Source organism: Nuphar pumila, chromosome 10 (genome assembly GCF_984573655.1).
Source record: "Nuphar pumila chromosome 10, dmNupPumi1.hap1.1, whole genome shotgun sequence".
Taxonomy (NCBI): domain Eukaryota; kingdom Viridiplantae; phylum Streptophyta; class Magnoliopsida; order Nymphaeales; family Nymphaeaceae; genus Nuphar; species Nuphar pumila.
Window position 1 is genome coordinate 26,180,847 of NC_143258.1, and position 25,000 is coordinate 26,205,846.

Consider the following 25,000-nt stretch of genomic DNA (forward strand, 5'->3'; position numbering starts at 1 on the left):
GTCAAAAATTTTTTATGGTTGCCTGTGAACACCCCAAATTTTTCAAAAATTTAAAAAACATAACCCTTTTGCCCCTGATTCCATCTTCTGAGAAAATCAAAATAATTTCAAAGCTAAGTTTCAGTCATTCTTCAGATTTTCTGAATTAAAGTCCATATTAATGTATTCAAAATCAATTCCGAATCCGAATTCAGCGTTTTAAATCCAAATTTCCTCAAATCCCGGATCCAAACCCATTTCTGAAGAAACTTTCTCAAAATAGCTTTAAAACTCTCAGAAAAATTCTCTGTTGTAAATATTTTACAAAAACATCAAAAAATTAGTTTCAATCTTTGATTTCTTGTAAAGCTTTAGGGTTTTATTCTAAAAATACAAAAAAATAGAAAAATAACATGAAAAACCAAAAAAAAAATTGGAAAAAAAAAATTACAAGAAAAACGAAGGATTTTAAACCTTGTGAAACCATTTTGCTGAAAGCCTCATTTCCCAAACCCTTTTTACAAAAAAAATAAATAAATAAATTTTCCTAAAGGGAGTCCTCTTATTGGAAAAACAGAGAATTCCAACAACCCGCTCCCGCGCTTCCTTCCTCTCTTCTCATCATCGTTCATCCGGAACGAACTTCTCTTCCCTCCGCCCTCAATCTTCAACAAACCCCATTCTAGAAGCCTCGATTGAGCCCTCCATCCTCCGATCACTGCCCTCTCTCTCCCACCATTGATCTGCAACGGAAGTGGGCTTTCTCGAGTCTTCTCTTTTCCCCTATAAAGGAGGGCCAGCCAGAAACAAGAGGGGATCGCTTTTTTTTTCCTACAGATCATACAACGATTATTCCTTCCAATACCATCGCCATTCATTTTGATTCCACTCGCTTTGTTTCTGGAGGATCGATCATCTAAAGGGGTCTATCAACTCCCCCCCCCCCCCTTTTTTTAAGCACAAAAGCAATCTGTCGAAGAGAGAATCATCCGCTGTTGCAAGCTCCGCGTCGATCCCATTACAGAAGCAAGAGGAAAGAATCCTCCTCTGCCTAGGTTCGTCCAGCCCTTGCAGCGACGAATTTGGAGGGGACACCATTCGATCTCCCACTTCATCAGCAGAGACCATCCCCTCTTCGGTTAAAATCTTACCATCAGGTGAGTATTCATCATTTACTCCTCCTTGATTATCCATAATGCTTCTCCTATATTATCACTTCGTTCTTTTTTTTTATTCTGTTTTGTTCTTCTTCTTTTTTTTTTTCTTCTTTCTCATTTTGCCAATGATGAAGATCGACCTGCGTATAGCAGGATCGATCCGTCTACGGCTATAACAATGGAATATATATATTCCGACACCTTTTTCTTTTCTTATTATCATTCGTGAATTTATGTAGTTTTACCGATTTTAAATATCTGATTATAACTAGATTTCCTGTTTTTTTTTTTTTTCTTTCTCTTTATCTGTAATCCTTCCTTCATATCTTGGTGCTTGTTTCAATTTCCCATTTGCATTGAATCATTTTGTGTATCACCTCGCACATGCTCGATCTACTGTCTTTCCTTTCATGATTCACTGAAACATCATCATCAACATCAAATTCTTGTTCACCCAGTATTACCTATTATGTTTTATTTTGTTTTTTTTTTTATATTTTGATTACAGCAAATATAGTTTTACCTTAACAATCTTAGATTCAATACGAAATTGCGAAACCAGAGTGGGAGATCACGGAATCCAGAGTATACACTGGATCAAACGTGAAATCGCCATCCAATCCTGCAATCAATATTTCCCCTTGTATATAATCTGATCATCTATTTCGGTTGGTTGGGGTCGCTTGATCAATATCCTCTGTAATTTTTTTTTTCTCTTATAAACTCTCTCTCACTGTAGGCCTAATACTAAATTCACTTTACTATATTACATTCTTAAATTTCTTATCCACCTCTGTATGTGACTCCAGCCTCAATCGTATTGTGTGCATAGCGATATGCCTTGCTTCACTTCATTCATTTTTTTTTTTTGTAAAGATGTTTATCTACCTGTATCTACCTGTCAAGGAAAAGTTAGTCACCAACTGTGGTTATTCTGTCATGGATGATAAGATGGACTAATCTTGATCAAATATCTGTAGTCTCAGAATGCATAACCCAAAGGAGTTGTTGATGCCTTTTGGAAAGGCTACCCAGACACATCACCATGGTCAGTCATTCTATGGGTGAATTTGTTGTTAGTACTACAATCACCACTTTCTGTCACATTGTATGGGTATATGCATACACCTCATTTATGGCCAGTACATTTTGTTAGTAATAAATGCATCTACGACCATCTCCACCTGTTTTTGGTTTAATTATCAAACTGGATTAAGCTCACCAGCGCCTGGCATGCAGAATCTTGCCACTGTTGTATCTGAGAACAAATCCGACATGTTTTTTTTTTGGTTTTGGTTTGAGTGATGGCATTTGGATTCCTTTCCACTCTATGGCAAAATCAGCAGGCCATATATAACAACAGGTTACAGCATGAAGACAAGTTATATGGTTCTTCTTTCAAAATTTTTTTGTTTTTTTTTTTCTTTTGATATTCACGGTAATATACGTTTCTGTTGTACCGTAAAAGTAACTCTGAATTTTCTTATGATATTTTGAAATTATCATTGCCTGTAGTTAATTAGACTAGGGAATTCAATCAGCTAATATCTCGAGACCTGTATCTCGTGTGAGTGATTTAATCTCCATACTCATTGGTCATCATTTGTTCTTTATATTGGATTCCCCTGTTTAATTTTTCCATGTTGGATTTATCTATCATAAGATGCTAAAACAGGATGTTTTGTAGATTCCTAACCAGAATTTATGATGGTGGTAAAACTTGAGGTCTGCTAAAATGAAATTGAGTGTTCAGTCAGTTCCAAATTGATTTTCTGTTTCTTTGTGAGATTGGGGCCTTGCTGACTGATAATAAGGTCGCAAATTTCTTCAAAATCCAGGCTCCGCTGAGCTAGATTTATTCCTTCTCATTTAATGTTTTATATTATATCATTACCCTTTTATCCTAACAACCACTAGCACATTCACAGCTCCATCCACTGCAACTCATACACCACAAACCCTGCATTATGTGCCCATCCCTTTGTTTGAGCCACCTACTTTACCAGCACCTCACCACATACCAGCATACCATTTCACTACACCCTTTTTGTTTTGTATGTCACTGCTGTAACAGCCCCGGTAAGGCTTACAACTGCAGTCAGCTACCATTTTTATCCAACCAAACCGGTTGTAGAGTACACTCACTCCTCTGCAATCTTCACAGTGTCTGCACCAGTCATTACCACACTTCTCTCACCCCGCTGTATGCCTATTTCCCAGCAACTGTCAACAGTCACTTGCGTTGCCAACACCCTGCACCATCAATACATATCACTCACTCTCACTCACATCATACAGCCACTATGTGATTACACTCAGCATCATTTGCTCCCCACCTCTTCACGGCACAACACTATGCTGCACTTCATTTCACAGCCATCATATATCTGCTACACAGTGGCAGTCTCACTACACTTTGTCTTCCACACGGTCCCTCCAATGACCCTCACCCTGTCACCACTTTTTCAGCACATGCACAAATCCCAGCATGCTTCACCATCATCCAGTGCATGTCCCTCAGCATTACATATCTCCATTGCTGTCAAACACTACACCACTATCACATTCTGGTTCATAGCAGCACTACCACCTCTTTATGGCTCCTCAACACTGTAAAGGCAGCTGCAGTTTCAGCATAGTTGCACCTTGTCACTATCACCCACAGCAACACCCTTATTTATCTACAGTGAGTGCATATCACATGTGATATACATATATGTATATACATATATGTATATACATATATATATATATATATAGATATATATATGTGTATATTCATATATATGTATGTATATACATGTACACAAGTGTATATGTCGTTTTCCATCTTTCTATCATTTATATCTTGACATATGAGCCTTTCATCATTGATATGTACAATTCCTCTTATATATTAATCAAGTGTTTTGCAGGAAACACATGGAAAAGGCTATTGTTTGGAGTTGTAAATTTTATTTTGTGTTGTAATAGCTAGAATTTAATGAGAATTTACATTTCTTGCTTTAGGTAGAATGAATGAGCATACCATGAATTGTTTATTCCATGCATTTCTCCTTTATTTCTCAAAATCCCCACAATGGTGAAACACGAATGGCACGTGCACCATTTCGTAAGAGGTAAGTTAATTCTAAGTTGACGATTTACATCAACGGCCATAGTCGGGGTGTAAACAAGACTTAGTATTCTTATCTTTTATGAAATAACACTGGATCCACACTGAATCCTCCTTCAAAAATCATCATATTCTTCAAATATTTTACCTTTTATCAGAGTTTAACTTAGAATTAATTCAATATATATACCAATGGCCATAGTCAGGGTATATTGAGAGTTAATTCCATTCTAAACTCTATAAAAGCACAAAAATGTGTTTCATTCTTCACTAGAATTTTAATATAGATTATTATATAATACATTCAATGACCATAGTCAAGGATGTATTATATTTTCAATCTTATTTTAACTCATTTAAAGAATGAAATAGCTTTTCAAATTCCAATTTCAAAAATTATTCAAATTCATTCATCAATAGGATAGAATTGCATCATATTTTCAAAACTTCCTTTTCAAAATTCCAAGTGATTCTTCTTCTTAGATCTCTATCTCATTTCAAAGATTCAAAATTCAATTTCAAAATCCAATTTGACTTTGAAATTCCAAAATCATTTTATATTCAAACTTCAGATTTCCAAACTCAAATCCAAATTCGAAGTTCAAATTTAACTTTGAAGTTATCTTTTCAAAATCAAGTTCATCCCCTTATCTTCAATCAAGGTTTAGATTTGAATCTCAAGTTTAAATTTGGGTTTTCAAAACCCAGATCCATCTTTAAAAGTCCCATGTGGACTTTTCAAAAAACCCAAATCCTAGTCTCAAACTTGGACCCAGATTTCCAAGTGTAGGACTCCATTCCACTTTGGATCTCCAATTACAGATCTAAATTCCATTTAGGATCCAAATCCTTATTCCATTTGGATCTCCAGTTACAGATCCAAATTCCATTTAGGATACAGATCCTCATTCCATTAGATCTCAGATTCAGATCCAACATCCAACTCTTAGGATCCAGAATCCAACTCTGCTCTGGATCTCAGATTCAGATCCAAATTCCAAATTCTTAGGATCCAAATCCTTATCCCATTTGGATCTCCCATCACAGATCCAAATTCCATCCAAATCCTTATTCCACTTTGGATCTCCAATCATAAATCCAAATTTCTTTTAGGATCCAGATCCTCATTCTACCATTGGATCTCAGATTCAGATCCAAATTCCAATTCTTAGGATCCAGAACCCAATCCTATATTGGATCTCAGACTTCAGATCCAATTCCATCTTGAAATCCAGAGTCCAACCCTATCTCGGAACTCAGATTTCAGATCCAAAAACCTTCTTGGATTCCACATCTTGAATTCAATTCCATTCCAAATATTCATCCAAGTTCAAACTTCCAAATTCAAAAGTCCATTTATGACTTCAAAATTTTCTTTCTTTCAGTTTTAAAGATCATTTCTCTCAAAGATCCTAATTCATTTTCCTAAGCTCTGATTATTGTAAAAACTTAGAACTTCAAATCTTAAGTTCTAAGTTAGAAAACATTTCTTCACTTTATCTGATTCACTTGGAAATTCTTCAAAATATTTTCAAGAGCATACATCTTTGCATTTGCACAAGCATGATTCCTTGTGCATTTTAGACTTAGGATAAATACTTAGATAAATTCATTGCAAAACAAAAGGCATTAATTCGACCCTTGGTTCGATTACCCCTGGTAAAGGCGCCAGGAACGGTCGAACCTCGTACTGATGAGCGGATCCCGTCTCCCGATTTTTCCCGCAAATATTTCAAAAACGGAGGCGAGTTATTTCAAAATATTTTTTTTCAAAATCAAGGTCAAGTGAGACCCGCAAAAGAGTTCCTCTTCTCTTCTCTTCTTTTCTTTTCTCTTCTCTCTTCACTTTCCAAAGGAGGACATAGAGGTAGGAAAGAAAGAGAATATTACGAGAGGAAAAATTTTGCGATGATCACAGGTTTGGCGACCGAGATGGGACCCGTCTCCGTCTGGTTGAATTATGCCTTTTCTTTTGCTTTGATAGTATCTAAGTCTTTATTCTACATATGTCAGCTACATTTTCGTGCAAACCTTAGGAGCCTAGACTCTGTCGTAAAGCTGACATCATTGCATATAGGATTTAAGTATGGTTTGGTAGGACCATATTGAGGAGATTATTCCATGCTCACATTAGACTTAGGCCTGAAATACAACTCTCCTCAATTTTAGGGATTGAATGTAAACAATGTATGCAAGTGTATGCTTCCTTTCATTTTAATCCATCTCTTTAGGACTTGCATTAGAGCCATCTGATTTTTGCATGTTGAACATGTTTTCAAAAACATCCCTTACCTATATTGTCCCGGTCTTCACGTTGCTGGGCTGTCTCACTGAACCATAGTTCGGGAGAGAGCCTCACAACTGGACCACTTATTTGGGTTCGCGCCCCCGTACCACGTACCTAAGGGCCATAGTCCGAGGTATATCGGTAGGTGCTCGAGGATGTTGGGAAGCCATTATCTTAGAACCGGAGAAATATTTCTACGCCACGTACTTCAAGCTTCGGCTTGGGTATATCGGCGTATCTTGATTGGAATCAGATGATCTGAACCCTAGAGTTAGGATTAAGGTCCTACAAGCCATTTCAAATATTGCATTTAGAGTCAGCCTTTAGGGAGTGCTGTATGCGCATCCTTGTTTGTGCAGCTTTGGTTGTGTGATATTTCTCTTATTCTCTCATATATATGTATCAGACCCTTTTTAAAAACCCTGGGTGTATTATTCAAAACTTACCCTTATTTTCAAAAAACCCAGGTATATATTTTTATCTACCTACATTTCTTTTTTGATCAAATTTTCTTCAAAACCCTGGAAAATTCTTTTAAAATCTCCTCAATCTTTCAAAATTTCCAGGTCTATCCGTAAGTCCTGAATTCTACCTGACTCTCTTCCTCTTTTTGCCTCAGTATCACTCCGATGGCATCTGAATCTCCCGATACTATCTTTCCTTGGGATCATGTCTTCTATCAAATAAGGGATGGAACCCCAGATCTGCGGGTCATCCAGTCTCGTCCTTTCTTCCCTCGGTGGTATTATTCTTGGTTCGCCACCTTCTCACGTATGTTCCCAGACCACTTGGATGACTGTGGGTTGGAAATGGCATCAGCGGTAGGCAAGCAAACCATCAACAGAGCTCTGATTCAGGCTATGGCAGAACGGTGGAATCCGCGTACCTGTACCTTCTGGTTTCTCTGGGGAGAGATGACTCTGCTGATGGACGAATTCAATGATATTATGGGATTGCCCGAACCAGCCGGTCAGCCAGATGATCCTGTCGAGCAGCAGTTTTTGATCAACATCAAAAAGGTAGATGTTCGAGAAGCCTTGGCGAGAGCAACAGGGAGCAGATCTTGGCCTCTCACTGAGATCGGTGGAAATCAGTTCATCGACCTGTTCGAGCTATATCAAAAATACGGAGCTAACAAAGAGGTTGACACTCTGTCTCGAGCAGCGAAGGACAGAATTCAGCATGCCATGATCCTGTGCACAGTAGGGTTAGCCTTCTTCCAAGATGGTCAGAATTTCATAGATATCAGAGTTGCTCAGCTCTTTCGGAGATGGGGAAACAAGCAGACCCGTCAGCTTTCAGTTTCCATGGCCGCATTAGCCTTCCTTTACAGAGGCTTGGCTCGATTTGCTCTTGGGGAGACCATTCTGGTAGAAGGATGCACTTACGCCTTGCAGTCATGGTTCCTGCGACATGTTCCTTCGAAGGCCAGTTCTTTCAGGTTCAACAGTAAGCAGCCGAAGACAGTCATCCAATACCGAGCTCTGATCGAGAAGCTGCATCAGGAGGAGATCATCTGGGATTTCTTTGACAGAAGAGAGACTGTTCCTCGATACACTTATGCTCGTGACAAGCGCTACAAGTTGATGGGCCCTTTCTTTTGTATCGATTATCAGTCGGAACGATGTCTGAGGCAGTTTTCACAGCGGCAGGTCCGTGCCAACACCCGTTTCCTGATAGGCAACGTGTCAGAATTCAACCTGCAGTCGGATCAGTGGTCTGGGGCATATCATGTCGCAAAATATACCTGGAACTCCTTTATTTCTCTGTCTATATTTCCTGGACCAAATGTATCATCTGAATATCAGGAGTGGTGGCAAACCGTCTGTCCACCCTCTCTTTGTCTTTGAAAGTTAAAAATATCAATAAAAATTTACTTTTCTGGGAAAAAATGTTGTTCTCTATATTTTGTTTATAGCACAAATAAAAGTCACAAATTTTAGATGACGACCTAATCCCGAGAAAAAGGGATGTTCCTTCCGTATTTCTTCAATATATCTTATCATGGTTGACGACCTCGCCTAGGTAACAAGGCACATTTCTCTGTTATCATCAAATGGTAACACAATTATCTCAAATCGTGTGATGACCCAATCCCGGGTAATGGGATAATCTCTTGAAATTGTCTACCAAATCCCTTCATTTCTTGCTTTCTCTCAAAAAAATTATGATTTTTCAAAAAAGCTTCTCCATACACTAACCATTCCCATATTCTGCAGGAAAGCTTTGGCATCTGAAAATGGTTCAGACAAGGGCTGATAAGAGGGCCGCTCAGCAGCACAGTGACAGTGAGCTAGAGGAGATGAATTCTCCCCGATTATCCAAAAAGCATGACTCCGGAGATGAGAGTGATGTTGATCCAGCCATGTATCGGGTTTTTCAGAAAATGATGACCAAGATGATGGCTGAGCAGGCCAAAGCTGCTCCCAAAAAGGTGGCTTCCAAGAGCAAAGCGAAGAAAAAGCCCATGAAGAAGCCCGTCAAGATCAGCAAGCAAAAGGTACAACGTGATAGTACCTCTAAAGATTCTGAGTCAGCGGAAGAAAATTCTGAAGAAGAGCAGTTGATCTACATTCTGAAACATCTGCGGCAGTCCAAGAGGCCGATAGAGGAGCCAGTGTCAGTAAACAAACCCAAGCATGGGGCCCCCGCAGAGGATTCAATCCAAGCCTTGACCAAAATAGTCAAAGACCTGCAAGTCCGAGATAAAGGAAAAAGGTCATACACTAGGCAGGATTTCTACCTTGGTTTGGAAGGAGACATCAATTTGGAGAATCTCCCTGAAAATTCATTAAATTCGATGGATCCGGAGACCCCAAGGCCCACCTTGCCATGTTCTTCGCGGAATGCGCCCGATTCAGTGAAGACAACCGTGCCCTCTTCCTCTGTTTCCCCCGCAGTTTGGAGGGAATAGCTGCCAAATGGTATGCTGAGCACGTCAATCCCATCGAACTAAGGGATTTTGACAAGGTGGTCAACATGTTTGTTGAACGCTTCCTATTCAACACGGAAGCTCTGCCCACCCTGAACCACCTATGCAACCTGAAGCAGGAGCCCAATGAAAAGGCCTGGGACTTCATTCATAAATGGAGAAGCCTTTGCAACAAAATGAGAAACCCTATTTCTGAGGAGCATGCCCTCCAAGTCATTCTCAACAACTTCTCCCAGCCCCTAAAAAGCCTCCTCTTCCCATATCCCTCCAAATCGTTTATTGAACTGACGAAGCGAGCAGAATGGCTCGAGATGGGGGTAGAGAACGGGATGTATGAAGGTGTCGCCTTAGCCAAAAATGTGCAAGACCCAAAGAAGAAGGCACACTTCACCTACTCCGCCGAGGTTCCAGGGGATGATCAGGGCAGTAGCAGTAAGCAGGGCAGTGGCACAAAGCCCGAACAGAGCAGAGGAAGGAAAGGAAAATTCTTCAAGAACAATGATAAGCCTCCTCCAGCCGGTCCTCAACAAAAGGGGGACCTTCAAGAAAAGCCCAAACATATAAACTGGAGCAGAGATCGGAAGTTTACTCCCCTCGACCAGCCTCTAGAAAAAATTCTGGAATACTTGCTGTCTCACGGGATGGTAAAACTTCCCAAGGTTGCAGATCCGCCAGTGCTCATGGGAAGATTTAAGGAACAGTACTGCAAGTTCCATAGAGCAATGGGCCACGACACTGAGTATTGCTTTGTCCTAAAGCATCTGATTCAGGATTGTATTGATAAAAGCATCCTCATCGAGGATGAAGAAGAGGGCAAAATGGACATTCTGTCCGCCCCATTCCCAAAACATTCAGTGTCAACCGTTTCAGAAGGTTCTTTTCTCCCGCAGAGTAACATACATCCTTGTTTCGAAGAGGAGATGAGCCTGCAGCATCAGGTAATGGTTCTACGCCAAGACCAGCCTGCATCTCGGAGAGGGGATATCCTCTCATTTTTGAACATCAGAAATACGTCAGTGGAGAGTGGGAAAACCCAAGTTTTTCCAAAAAGATTTCTGAGACAGGAAACCTGCGCAGAGGAAGCAAAAACCTCAGAAGCAGCAGAAGAGCGAGCTAGAAGCCTTCAGAAGCCTATTACAGCGCTCTCCAACATCTCCATTTTCGAGTTGACTCATGATTCTCCCCAGCATCAGGAAAAGCTCAATGATCTATTAAGGAAGATCAAAGTAAAGCCGGACACCACGCCCGAAGACATGGCGCAGATAGTAAACCAAGCAATGACTAACGCGCCTATTACCTTTTCAGATGAGGACTTGCCTAAGCCTCATTCATTCCACAACAATGCATTGTATATAGTGGTCAGGACCAGGGGCATGACTGTCCCGCACGTACTTGTGGACGGGGGCAGCAGTCTGAATATTTGCCCAGAAATGACAGCGAAAGCATTGGGATTAAAAGAAGAAGAATATGTGCCTGATCCCATCACCATCTACGGCTTTGATAATCACGGGCAGACTGCCAAGGGCAAGATCTTCCTGGAAATTTTTATCAACTACTCAGTGCACACGGTGCTATTCCATGTTGTCAATGTGCTGCCAACTTACAATCTATTATTGGGATGAACATGGATCCACAACGCCAATGCAGTTCCATCAACTCTCCACCAATGCATAAAGTGGTCTAAAGGTGAAATGATCACCACCATTTTGGGTGAAGATCCTGAAGAGAGGCTGCCACAGCCTATGATTCCTCGTCCGACATTCACAGCTGATATTCCAAGCATCCGAGAAGCGGATGAGATCAATCTCAGTGACAGTCTAGAGATGCTGAAGCTAAAAGATGTCATGGGAGAGGAAAATGTTGCAGCCACGGTCCAATGGCAGGGACCTTGTTTCTTCAAGCTAGGAGGACGCATTGATTACGCCTCCTTCAAAGATCATCCCTTATTTCCTCAGTTTTCTAAAGCAAGAAAGGGATTTGATCTACTGATAAAACACAGATACCAGCCATTCCGAGGCATGGGAAAAGATGAAGATGGCATGATAGAGCCCATCATTCCAGTTCGGCATGCGGACAGTTCAGGGTTGGGATTTACCGGCCAGGATTCCAGCGAGAAAACAGTATTTGTCAGAGGAAACAAATGAAGATGATGCCTTAGTTTTCCTGCTTTCTTTTCTTATCTTTTGTTAAATCTTGTAGGGACAACGCGATCCCATCTTTTATCAATGTCTTGTAAGTACTTCATTTTCAATCAACGAAAAAATCAATTCTCTCTTCACATTTTGAGCATCTATCATTTCTTCTTATATTTTGTCTATATCATTGTTCTTTACTTATACAAAAGTTTGATTTGGCTCATACTTTCTCTTGAATAAAAAACCTTTCTTAAATTTTCAGGACCATTAACTCCTGAATCAATGACAAGATTTGTTATCAATCCCAAGTATCTAAAGTTGGCAAGGTTTCTTGAGATGAAAAACAGAGCAGAGGTCAGTCAGACAGCAGAGCAGACTGAAGAGCCAGCTGAATTTGATTCTACTATTCAGGATTTGCCAGAATTTGCTCACATTCAGAAGCAGGATGAACCATCATCTTTGGTTCAAGATCCAACTGAGGATGTCAACATTGGATCGGAAGATGATCCGAAGATTCTCAAAATCGGGTCAAGTCTAAGCGAAACTGAAAAGGTTAGACTCATCCAATTCCTCAAAAAGCATCAAGAAGTATTCGCCTGGACTTACGAAGATATGCCAGGATTGGATATCAAGCTGGTTGAGCATCGACTCAAGTTGAAACCAGAAGCCAGACCAATCAAGCAGAAATTAAGAAAATTAGACCCTCGAATTGAGCAACAAGTCAAGGAAGGACTTGAAGATCTATTGAAAGCAGGCTTCATTCGAGCCATTGATTATCCAGATTGGTTGGCAAATATCATAGCAGTCCCTAAAAAGAACGGAAAAGTTCGGATTTGCATTGATTTCAGGGATCTCAATAAGGCCACCTCGAAAGAAGATTATCCGCTTCCCAATATTGACCTGTTGATCGATAGCACAGCAGGTCATGCCATGTTTTCCTTGAGGGACGGATATTCAGGTTATAATCAGATCAAGCTGGCCGTGCGTGATCAGTCGAAGACTTCATTTACTACCCCATGGGGAACTTTTTGCTATACAGTCATGCCATTCGGACTCAAAAATGCCGGGGCAACTTATCAAAGGGCAATGGCCGTTATTTTTCACGATCAAATGCACAAGAATATGGATGCGTATGTGGATGACATTTTGGTTAAGTCTAAAGAAGAAGAGGATCACCTCGATGCTCTTAGTCAAGTTTTTGAAAGACTTATTCTTTACAAATTAAGACTTAACCCTCAGAAATGTGTTTTTGGAGTGGAGTCCGGCAAGCTGCTCGGCTTCATCATCAGCAAGAAAGGGATCGAGGTGGATCCGGCCAAAGCAAAAGCCATTATTGACATGCCGCCTCCAACTAATCTGAGAGAACTGCGAAGCCTTCAAGGGCGTATTCAGTCTATTCGCAGGTTCATCTCCAATTTGGCTATGAGATGTGAGCCTTTTAACCATTTGCTAAGAAAAGGAGTTAAATTTGAATGGGGATCGGAATGTCAGCTCTCGTTTGAGCGCATTAAGCAGTATCTCCTTAATCCACCAGTTTTGAAGCCGCCAAAGCTGGGAAAGCCTCTCTTACTATACATTTCTGTCAATCAGAATGCTTGTGGTGGATTCCTCGCTCAGTATGAAGAAGGCAGCCTGATAGAGCACGCCATCTACTACGTGAGCAAAACATTCATTGATTATGAAAAGAAGTATTCTCAGATGGAGAAGACTTGTCTAGCTCTGTTTTGGATGTGCCAGAAATTGAGACATTATCTACTGGCTTCTGAAATCAAATTTCTGTCAAAACTTAATCCGCTCAGATATATTCTTGAGCAACCGTTTCTCACTGGACGGATTGCGAAGTGGCAAGTCCTTCTGATGCAATATGACTTAGAGTATGTTTCTCAAAAGTCGATTAAGGGCCAAGCGATCGCAGATCAGTTGGCAGATTTTCCTTTGACAGAAGAAATTAAAGCAGAGGATGATTTTCCTGACGAGCACATCTGTAATATCCAACAGCCCCCAGTTTGGAATATGTTCTTCGATGGCTCTAAAAATATGTCTGGCATCGGGATTGGAGTCCTGTTGATCACTCCAGAAAAAGAAATGATCCCTTATTCTCTCAAGCTTGGTTTCCAATGTACTCATAATATGGCCGAGTATGAAGCTTTAATACAAGGCCTCAAAATCTTACAAAATTTTGCTGTCAAGAGAGTACATGCCTTTGGTGATTCCCTACTTGTTGTCAGTCAAGTTAACACTGAATGGCAAGTAAAAGATCCAAAATTGATTCCGTATCAGAAGATCGTCTTAGCTCTTGTGGACAGCTTCGAAGAATTTCAGCTCAGTCACATCAGAAGAGAGCATAATCAGATAGCTGATGGTTTAGCCAGTCTGGGCTCCATTATGTCCTTCAAAAGTGGTGAATCATGTCGGTCTTTTGAAATTGACAGACTTGAACACCCCGCGTTCGATTCAAATATGCAAGTAAACCAGGTCAATCAGAAGGAGAAGCCTTGGTATCAAGATATCAAGAATTTCATTGAGAATGGGGGATTTCCACCAGAAATGCCAAAAAGGGAGCAACGTGCAATACAGCGTATGTCTACCCGATATTTCATTCTTGCCAATGTCCTTTACCGCCGTGGTTTCAGTTCTGAGTATTCAAGATGCTTAGACAAAGAAGAAGCTTTGGAAGTTATCCAAGAGGCGCATGAAGGGATTTGTGGTGGCCATGTCGGCCATCAAACTCTCGTCAAACAGATCGTCCGAGCAAGGTACTATTGGAATACCATGCAGCAAGACTGTCATAGATTTGTGAAGAAGTGCGTCAAGTGCCAATTGCACGCACCTTGTATTCATGCTCCGAACGCATATCTACAATCAGTTGTTTCTCCTTGGCCATTTTCTATGTGGGCTTTTGACGTCGTCGGCCCGATTACTCCTTCTGCTTCCAACGGCCACAAATACTTCCTGGCTGCGACAGAGTATTTCACAAAATGGGTTGAAGCTGTTACTCTACGCACAGTAGAAGGCCGCCATGTGGTTTCTTTCATTCACAAGAACATTCTTTGCCGCTTTGGCATTCCACATGATATTGTCTCAGATAATGGAACCCATTTCAAAAATGAGAGGATGAAAACCTTCTGTTCTAAATTCAGAATTTCCCATCATTTCTCAGCTCCTTATTACCCTCAAGGGAATGGCCAAGCAGAGGCCACCAATAAAATTTTGATCCGTATTTTGGAAAGGACTGTGAAGACAGGTCGAGATTGGCATGAGAAAATTCATGACGCGCTTTGGGCATATCGGACCACCATTCGGACTCCGACCAATGCCACTCCTTCAGAACTTGTTTACGGGACTTAAGTAGTATTGCCTCTCCATGTCCAAAAGCCTGCTCTCAAATTCGCTTCTCTCATAGAATTGCCACTTGATCAGTATCAGCAGCAGAGATTGGTGCAGCTGGATCTGCTAGATGAAAAAAGGCTCAAGGCAGCAGAGCATGCTCAAGCTTATCGACAGAGGATAGCTCGACACTATGCCAAGTCTGTCATTGAGAGAAAATTTCGAGTTAACGATTTGGTGCTCAGATCGACAGCTCATCTCAAGCATCGACCACGGGGCAAGTGGTCACCCAATTGGGAAGGCCCTTATGTGGTTAAGGAAGCTTTGCCTCGCAATTCGTATCGTCTAATCAACGCAGATGGAGTAGAGATGCCAGATCCCATCAATGCTCTGCATTTGAAGAAATTTTATACTTAGAATTTTCATTCAAAAATCTCTTGTACTATTCAAAGAGCCATTTCAATAAAAATAATGATCTTCTATCAATTCTTACATTCTTCTCCATGATACTGGGGCATTTTATTTTTAAAAATCTTTCTCATCATATGCAGGCAGGATTTGACGAAAGTTCTTTTCCTCAAAATTTTGTTAATTCTTAATTGATCTTGTGATCTTTATTTTCATTTGATTCATTTTGCTTTGATCAGATTTACATAAAGCTAATGCTCGTTTATGTCAAGTTTTAACAAATTTTCCAATCTTATTAAAATTTCCTCTACTTTTATCTTCAAAATACCCTTTCAGGATAAGGGATAAACCTGATGCCTCCTTTCAATGAGGTATTCTTTTTATTATTTCCCCCGTTCAGAATAAGGGGATAAATCCTGAATTATCTTCTAAAAACTCATTTTGAAAATCTAAGCTCATCTTCAAAACCCAGTTCTCGCACTGGTTGTTTTTTTAAACTTTTCAATCATATATAGAGCACATTTGAAAAACCCGGTTCTCACACCGGTAACCTTTTAAAATCAGTCTTCTGACCGAAGACCTTTCTCCTTCTAAAAATTCAAGTTCTGACATAAATCTCTCAAAATTTCATGTATTTCCAAAAGATCCAGCATCTCGCTGGTCATGTATTTTCAGAGGATCCAGCATCTCGTTGGTCCTGTATTCCAAAAGATCCAGCTCTCGCTGGCCGTGTATTCCAAAAGATCAAACCCTTAGGGTGCGACTCCTCAATTCTATCATTCTCAAACCTTCAAGATCTTCAATCTTTTAAAATTCTATCAGTTTCCCAACCTCTGGTTGTAATATCCTCAAAATCTTATCATTTTCTCAACCCTCGGGTTATAATCTCCCAAATTCAATCACTTTCAAACCATCAGATTAAATCCTTCATTTTCAAAATCCAGTATTTTTCACTGGTCGGGATTTGAAATCCAGTTGTCATAACTGGTCGGGATTTGAAATCCAGTTGTCATAACTGGTCGGGATTTGAAATCCAGTTTTCATAACAGGTCGGGATTTGAAATCCAGTATTTTTCACTGGTCGGGATTTAAAAATCCAGTTTTCATAACTGGTCGGGATTTGAAATCCAGTATTTTTTTACTGGTCGGGATTTGAAATCCAGTTGTCATAACTGGTCGGGATTTAAAATCCAGTATTTTTCACTGGACGGGATTTGAAATCCAGTATTTTTCACTGGTCGAGATTTGAAATCCAGTTTTCATAACTGGTCGGGATTTGAAATCCAGTTTTATAACTGGTCGGGATTTGAAATCCAGTTTTCATAACTGGTCAGGATTTGAAATCCAGTGTTTTCACTGGTCGGGATTATCAAAATCCAGTTTCTCATAAACTGGTAGGGATTTCCAAAGCCTAATATATTTCATCAGTCCAGTTTTCTAAAGTCTGATTTCTTGCACCATTTCTTTAAATTACAACTCAAGGTCTCATCAAAATCTATATTGATTGATTATTTCACAAAGAATTCGTGAAAACTTTGCCAATTTGCTAAAAGCATTTGTTGATTCTAAATATTCTTACTGCACAAAGAGAATCTTCTCATATTACCTCCAGTACTTCCTTCCAAAAGGTGAAACTTTTTGTGAAAAGAGGTAAAATTCAAAATCTTTTCCTGTTGATCAACCAAAAGGATGTAAGAAATGTCCTCGATATGATCACTGAAAGAAATCTTCAATGACGTAGAAAAGCCAGAAGCGAATTGATATTTGATCCTGGCTATGGTGTATGTTTTAAAATGACTTTCTGACAATCAGGCAGTGGAAATATCTTGAGATATAAAAAGAATCCACTCAACCCAATATCTTCTCATTTTCGTTTAAAAGTTGCAATCAAATATCCGCAAAAGGGATCTCTCAATTGTCGTCAAGATGAAGGCGAATTAAGCGAGTAGACCCCCGGGGCCAAAGAAGATTTGAAACATCTCCAAGATGACGGAGTTTGTGACGGATCCTTCCAGGGAAAGTTCCGATCACCGTCGAGATGAAGGCGAGTGTGATGAACCTACCAACAAACCCTAAAAGATATTTGATTTCTGCTATCATCTAAAGACCTTTTGAGCCAGTGAGATCAATAGAACCCCTGAGATAAAAGAAGGATCGGAGCATCTCCAAGATGAAGGAGTTTGTGATGTGCCCTTCCCTGAAAAAGAGAAAAAGTCAGGACATCCAAATGAAAGATGATGAGAAAAACCCGAGAAAGCCCAATGACTCAAAAAGCGTGCAAAAAGATCATCGTGGGAAAACACCCAGATATCAAACTGCCGAAGTTGCCAGAAGTCATCTTTTCTCATGCAAAATTCTTTTATCAATATCTCTTCGTTTTCTGCTTTTATGAAATTAAGAATATTTCTTTTATTCTCATATCAGGGAAATGGATAGCTTCCTTGAAGAAAATCACCAGTGCCAAAATTTTGAATTTGACTCTTATAACTGAGGAGTTAACCTCATTTGGGGGAAATACTCTAGGTAAAAGAGAGAATATCTTTCGCACGTACGTGCATATTTCCAAGCATCTGAATTTGCTATGATTTTATCTTATTGGCAAAATTTTCTAGCTATTCCAAGAATAAAATAAACATTCAATATCCATTTTGATGCAACCTAGCGTTGTTTATATTTCCAAGAAGAGTTACCTCTGAAGAAAGTATCTCTTCTTGTCCCATCACGGTTTTTTCTCATTAACGAAATCCGTATGGATGCCCCCACTCAAGATAAGGGTCAAACCTTAACCATTTGCGAAAGATCATTTAATTTCAAAAGCTATTTCAGTCTCAGCGATGAGACGCCCAATTTCTTTCCCTTTTCAAAGCTTTAGGGAATCTATATTTCCTCCTTTCGCAAAAAAAAAAAACCCTCTCGGATTTGTTCATCCAAAATTTTGAAGGTCCCATCATACTTTCTCCACTTTTGAGAAGCCCGTATGGTGGATTTCCTATTCAGATTAAGAATTAACCCGGAACCTCGCTTCGCGAGGTATCTTCCTTGCAGGTTTGGGTTAAACCTGAGTCACATTTCAAAAAGATTCCTCGTCTTTGACGAGATGTTTTCTTCCAGTCCCATCATGGCTCTTCTCATTAAGGAATCCATGCTTTGTATATCCATCCAGGAAAGGATTTTACTTGAGCCGCATCTCACAAAGCGTTTTCCAAAAAATGTCCCATCAAGGTTCTCATGTATTCTTTTCCTCATCCAAATTCATTTTTGATATATCTTTGTCCCATCCAGGTTAAGGGCTAAACCTGAATCATTCCAAAAAGAGTATCTTGTCTCATCCATGAGACCTGATCAAAATTTTCATTTCCTACCATTTCAGAATTTCCATCTAAAATCCCATCACGATTTCCTCATTTTTTTACTCAATCATATCATCTTCGAGGATTTCGTCTCCCCAAAACCATTCAGGATAAGGTTTCAAAGCCTGAAAAACCATATCTTTAAAATAATTCTTCCATACCCAGTTCAGACCTGCTGACTGGGGCATTTTCAAAATTTGGAGTGTTGTCTTTGCCACTAAGCTCGGCTTTCAAACCGGCTTAGTAGCAAAGAGGGGCATCTGTGAACACCCCAAATTTTTCAAAAATTTAAAAAAAATAACCCTTTTGCCCCTGATTCCATCTTCTGAGAAAATCAAAACAATTTCAAAGCTAAGTTTCAGTCATTCTTCAGATTTTCTGAATTAAAGTCCATATTAATGTATTCAAAATCAATTCCGGATCCGAATCCAGCGTTTTAAATCCAAATTTCCTCAAATCCCGGATCCAAACCCATTTTTGAAGAAACTTTCTCAAAATAGCTTTAAAACTCTCATAAAAATTCTCTGTTGTAAATATTTTACAAAAACATCAAAAAATTAGTTTCAATCTTTGATTTCTTGTAAAGCTTTAGGGTTTTATTCTAAAAATACAAAAAAATAGAAAAATAACATGAAAAACCAAAAAAAAAATTGGAAAAAAAAAATTATAAGAAAAACGAAGGATTTTAAACCTTGTGAAACCATTTTGCTGAAAGCCTCATTTCCCAAACCCTTTTTACAAAAAAAAAAATAAATAAATTTTCCTAAAGGGAGTCCTCTTATTGGAAAAACAGAGAATTCCAACAACCCGCTCCCGCGCTTCCTTCCTCTCTTCTCATCATCGTTCATCCGGAACGAACTTCTCTTCCCTCCGCCCTCAATCTTCAACAAACCCCATTCTAGAAGCCTCGATTGAGCCCTCCATCCTCCGATCGCTGCCCTCTCTCTCCCACCATTGATCTGCAACGGAAGTGGGCTTTCTCGAGTCTTCTCTTTTCCCCTATAAAGGAGGGCCAGCCAGAAACAAGAGGGGATCGCTTTTTTTTTTCCTACAGATCATACAACGATTATTCCTTCCAATACCATCGCCATTCATTTTGATTCCACTCGCTTTGTTTCTGGAGGATCGATCATCTAAAGGGGTCTATCAACTCCCCCCCCCCCCCTTTTTTTTAAGCACAAAAGCAATATGTCGAAGAGAGAATCATCCGCTGTTGCAAGCTCCGCGTCGATCCCATTACAGAAGCAAGAGGAAAGAATCCTCCTCTGCCTAGGTTCGTCCAGCCCTTGCAGCGACGAATTTGGAGGGGACACCATTCGATCTCCCACTTCATCAGTAGAGACCATCCCCTCTTCGGTTAAAATCTTACCATCAGGTGAGTATTCATCATTTACTCCTCCTTGATTATCCATAATTCTTCTCCTATAGTATCACTTCGTTCTTTTTTTTTTTTTCTGTTTTGTTCTTTTTTTTTTTTTTTTTTTCTTCTTTCTCATTTTGCCAATGACGAAGATCGACCTGCGTATAGCAGGATCGATCCGTCTACGGCTATAACAATGGAATATATATATTCCGACACCTTTTTCTTTTCTTATTATCATTCATGAATTTATGTAGTTTTACCGATTTTAAATATCTGATTATAACTAGATTTCCCGTTTTTTTTTTTTTCTTTCTCTTTATCTGTAATCCTTCCTTCATATCTTGGTGCTTGTTTCAATTTCCCATTTGCATTGAATCATTTTGTGTATCACCTCGCACATGCTCGATCTACTGTCTTTCCTTTCATGATTCACTGAAACATCATCATCAACATCAAATTCTTGTTCACCCAGTATTACCTATTATGTTTTATTTTGGTTTTTTTTTTATATTTTGATTACAGCAAATATAGTTTTACCTTAACAATCTTAGATTCAATACGAAATTGCGAAACCAGAGTGGGAGATCACGGAATCCAGAGTATACACTGGATCAAACGTGAAATCGCCATCCAATCCTGCAATCAATATTTCCCCTTGTATATAATCTAATCATCTATTTCGGTTGGTTGGGGTCGCTTGATCAATATCCTCTGTAATTTTTTTTTTCTCTTATAAACTCTCTCTCACTGTAGGCCTAATACTAAATTCACTTTACTATATTACATTCTTAAATTTCTTATCCACCTCTGTATATGACTCCAGCCTCAATCGTATTGTGTGCATAGCGATATGCCTTGCTTCACTTCATTCATTTTTTTTTTTTGTAAAGATGTTTATCTACCTGTATCTACCTGTCAAGGAAAAGTTAGTCACCAACTGTGGTTATTCTGTCATGGATGATAAGATGGACTAATCTTGATCAAATATCTGTAGTCTCAGAATGCATAACCCAAAGGAGTTGCTGATGCCTTTTGGAAAGGCTACCAAGACACATCAGCATGGTCAGTCATTCTATGGGTGAATTTGTTATTAGTACTACAATCACCACTTTCTGTCACGTTGTATGGGTATATGCATACACCTCATTTATGGCCAGTACATTTTGTTAGTAATAAATGCATCTACGACCATCTCCACCTGTTTTTGGTTTAATTATCAAACTGGATTAAGCTCACCAGCGCCTGGCATGCAGAATCTTGCCACTGTTGTATCTGAGAACAAATCCGACATGTTTTTTTTTTGGTTTTGGTTTGAGTGATGGCATTTGGATTCCTTTCCACTCTATGGCAAAATCAGCAGGCCATATATAACAACAGGTTACAGCATGAAGACAAGTTATATGGTTCTTCTTTCAAATTTTTTTTGTTTTTTTTTTCTTTTGATATTCACGGTAATATACGTTTCTGTTGTACCGTAAAAGTAACTCTGAATTTTCTTATGATATTTTGAAATTATCATTGCCTGTAGTTAATTAGACTAGGGAATTCAATCAGCTAATATCTCGAGACCTGTATCTCGTGTGAGTGATTTAATCTCCATACTCATTGGTCATCATGTGTTCTTTATATTGGATTACCCTGTTTAATTTTTCCATGTTGGATTTATCTATCATAAGATGCTAAAACAGGATGTTCTGTAGATTCCTAACCAGAATTTATGATGGTGGTAAAACTTGAGGTCTGCTAAAATGAAACTGAGTGTTCAGTCAGTTCCAAATTGATTTTCTGTTTCTTTGTGAGATTGGGGCCTTGCTGACTGATAATAAGGTCACAAATTTCTTCAAAATCCAGGCTCCGCTGAGCCAGATTTATTCCTGCTCATTTAATGTTTTATATTATATCATTACCCTTTTATCCTAACAACCACTAGCACATTCACAGCTCCATCCACTGCAACTCATACACCACAAACTCTGCATTATGTGCCCATCCCTTTGTTTGAGCCACCTACTTTACCAGCACCTCACCATATACCAGCATACCATTTCACTACACCCTTTTTGTTTTGTATGTCACTGCTGTAACAGCCCCGGTAAGGCTTACAACTGCAGTCAGCTACCATTTTTATCCAACCAAACCGGTTGTAGAGTACACTCACTCCTCTGCAATCTTCACAGTGTCTGCACCAGTCATTACCACACTTCTCTCACCCCGCTGTATGCCTATTTCCCAGCAAGTGTCAACAGTCACTTGCGTTGCCAACACCCTGCACATTCAATACATATCACTCACTCTCACTCACATCATACAGCCACTATGTGATTACACTCAGCATCATTTGCTCCCCACCTCTTCACGGCACAACACTATGCTGCACTTCATTTCACAGCCATCATATATCTGCTACACAATGGCAGTCTCACTACACTTTGTCTTCCACGCGGTCCCTCCAATGACCCTCACCCTGTCACCACTTTTTCAGCACATGCACAAATCCCAGCATGCTTCACCATCATCCAGTGCATGTCCCTCAGCATTACATATCTCCATTGCTGTCAAACACTACACCACTATCACATTCTAGTTCATAGCAGCACTACCACCTCTTTATGGCTCCTCAACACTGTAAAGGCAGCTGCAGTTTCAGCATAGTTGCACCTTGTCACTATCACCCACAGCAGCACCCTTATTTATCTACAGTGAGTGCATATCACATGTGATATACATATATGTATATACATATATGTATATACATATATATATATATATATATACATATATATATATATATATATATATATATATATATATATATATATACGTATATACATATATATAGATATATATATGTGTATATTCATATATATGTATATATATACATGTACACAAGTGTATATGTCGTTTTCCATCTTTCTATCATTTATATCTTGACATATGAGCCTTTCATCATTGATATGTACAATTCCTCTTATATATTAATCAAGTGTTTTGCAGGAAACACATGGAAAAGGCTATTGTTTGGAGTTGTAAATTTTATTTTGTGTTGTAATAGCTAGAATTTAATGAGAATTTACATTTCTTGCTTTAGGTAGAATGAATGAGCATACCATGAATTGTTTATTCCATGCATTTCTCCTTTATTTCTCAAAATCCCCACAATGGTGAAACACGAATGGCACGTGCACAATTTCGTAAGAGGTAAGTTAATTCTAAGTTGACGATTTACATCAACGGCCATAGTCGGGGTGTAAACAAGACTTAGTATTCTTATCTTTTATGAAATAACACTGGATCCACACTGAATCCTCTTTCAAAAATCATCATATTCTTCAAATATTTTACCTTTTATCAGAGTTTAACTTAGAATTAATTCAATATATATACCAATGGCCATAGTCAGGGTATGTATTATATTTTCAATCTTATTATATTTTAATATAGATTATTATATAATACATTCAATGACCATAGTCAAGGATGTATTATATTTTCAATCTTATTTTAACTCATTTAAAGAATGAAATAGCTTTTCAAATTCCAATTTCAAAAATTATTCAAATTCATTCATCAATAGGATAGAATTGCATCATATTTTCAAAACTTCCTTTTCAAAATTCCAAGTGATTCTTCTTCTTAGATCTTATCCAAATCCAATTCTATCTCATTTCAAAGATTCAAAATTCAATTTCAAAATCCAATTTGACTTTAAAATTCCAAAATCATTTTATATTCAAACTTCAGATTTCCAAACTCAAATCCAAATTCGAAGTTCAAATTTAACTTTGAAGTTATCTTTTCAAAATCAAGTTCATCCCCTTATCTTCAATCAAGGTTTAGATTTGAATCTCAAGTTTAAATCTGGGTTTTCAAAACCCAGATCCATCTTTAAAAGTCCCATGTGGACTTTTCAAAAAACCCAAATCCTAGTCTCAAACTTGGACCCAGATTTCCAAGTGTAGGACACCATTCCACTTTGGATCTCCAATTACAGATCTAAATTCCATTTAGGATCCAAATCCTTATTCCATTTGGATCTCCAGTTACAGATCCAAATTCCATTTAGGATACAGATCCTCATTCCATTAGATCTCAGATTCAGATCCAACATCCAACTCTTAGGATCCAGAATCCAACTCTGCTCTGGATCTCAGATTCAGATCCAAATTCCAAATTCTTAGGATCCAAATCCTTATCCCATTTGGATCTCCCATCACAGATCCAAATTCCATCCAAATCCTTATTCCACTTTGGATCTCCAATCATAAATCCAAATTTCTTTTAGGATCCAGATCCTCATTCTACCATTGGATCTCAGATTCAGATCCAAATTCCAATTCTTAGGATCCAGAACCCAATCCTACATTGGATCTCAGACTTCAGATCCAATTCCATCTTGAAATCCAGAGTCCAACCCTATCTCGGATCTCAGATTTCAGATCCAAAAACCTTCTTGGATTCCACATCTTGAATTCAATTCCATTCCAAATATTCATCCAAGTTCAAACTTCCAAATTCAAAAGTCCATTTATGACTTCGAAATTTTCTTTCTTTCAGTTTTAAAGATCATTTCTCTCAAAGATCCTAATTCATTTTCCTAAGCTCTGATTATTGTAAAAACTTAGAACTTCAAATCTTAAGTTCTAAGTTAGAAAACATTTCTTCACTTTATCTGATTCACTTGGAAATTCTTCAAAATATTTTCAAGAGCATACATCTTTGCATTTGCACAAGCATGATTCCTTGTGCATTTTAGACTTAGGATAAATACTTAGATAAATTCATTGCAAAACAAAAGGCATTAATTCGACCCTTGGTTCAATTACCCCTGGTAAAGGCGCCAGGAACAGTCGAACCTCGTACTGACGAGCGGATCCCGTCTCCCGATTTTTCCCGCAAATATTTCAAAAACGGAGGCGAGTTATTTCAAAATATTTTTTTTCAAAATCA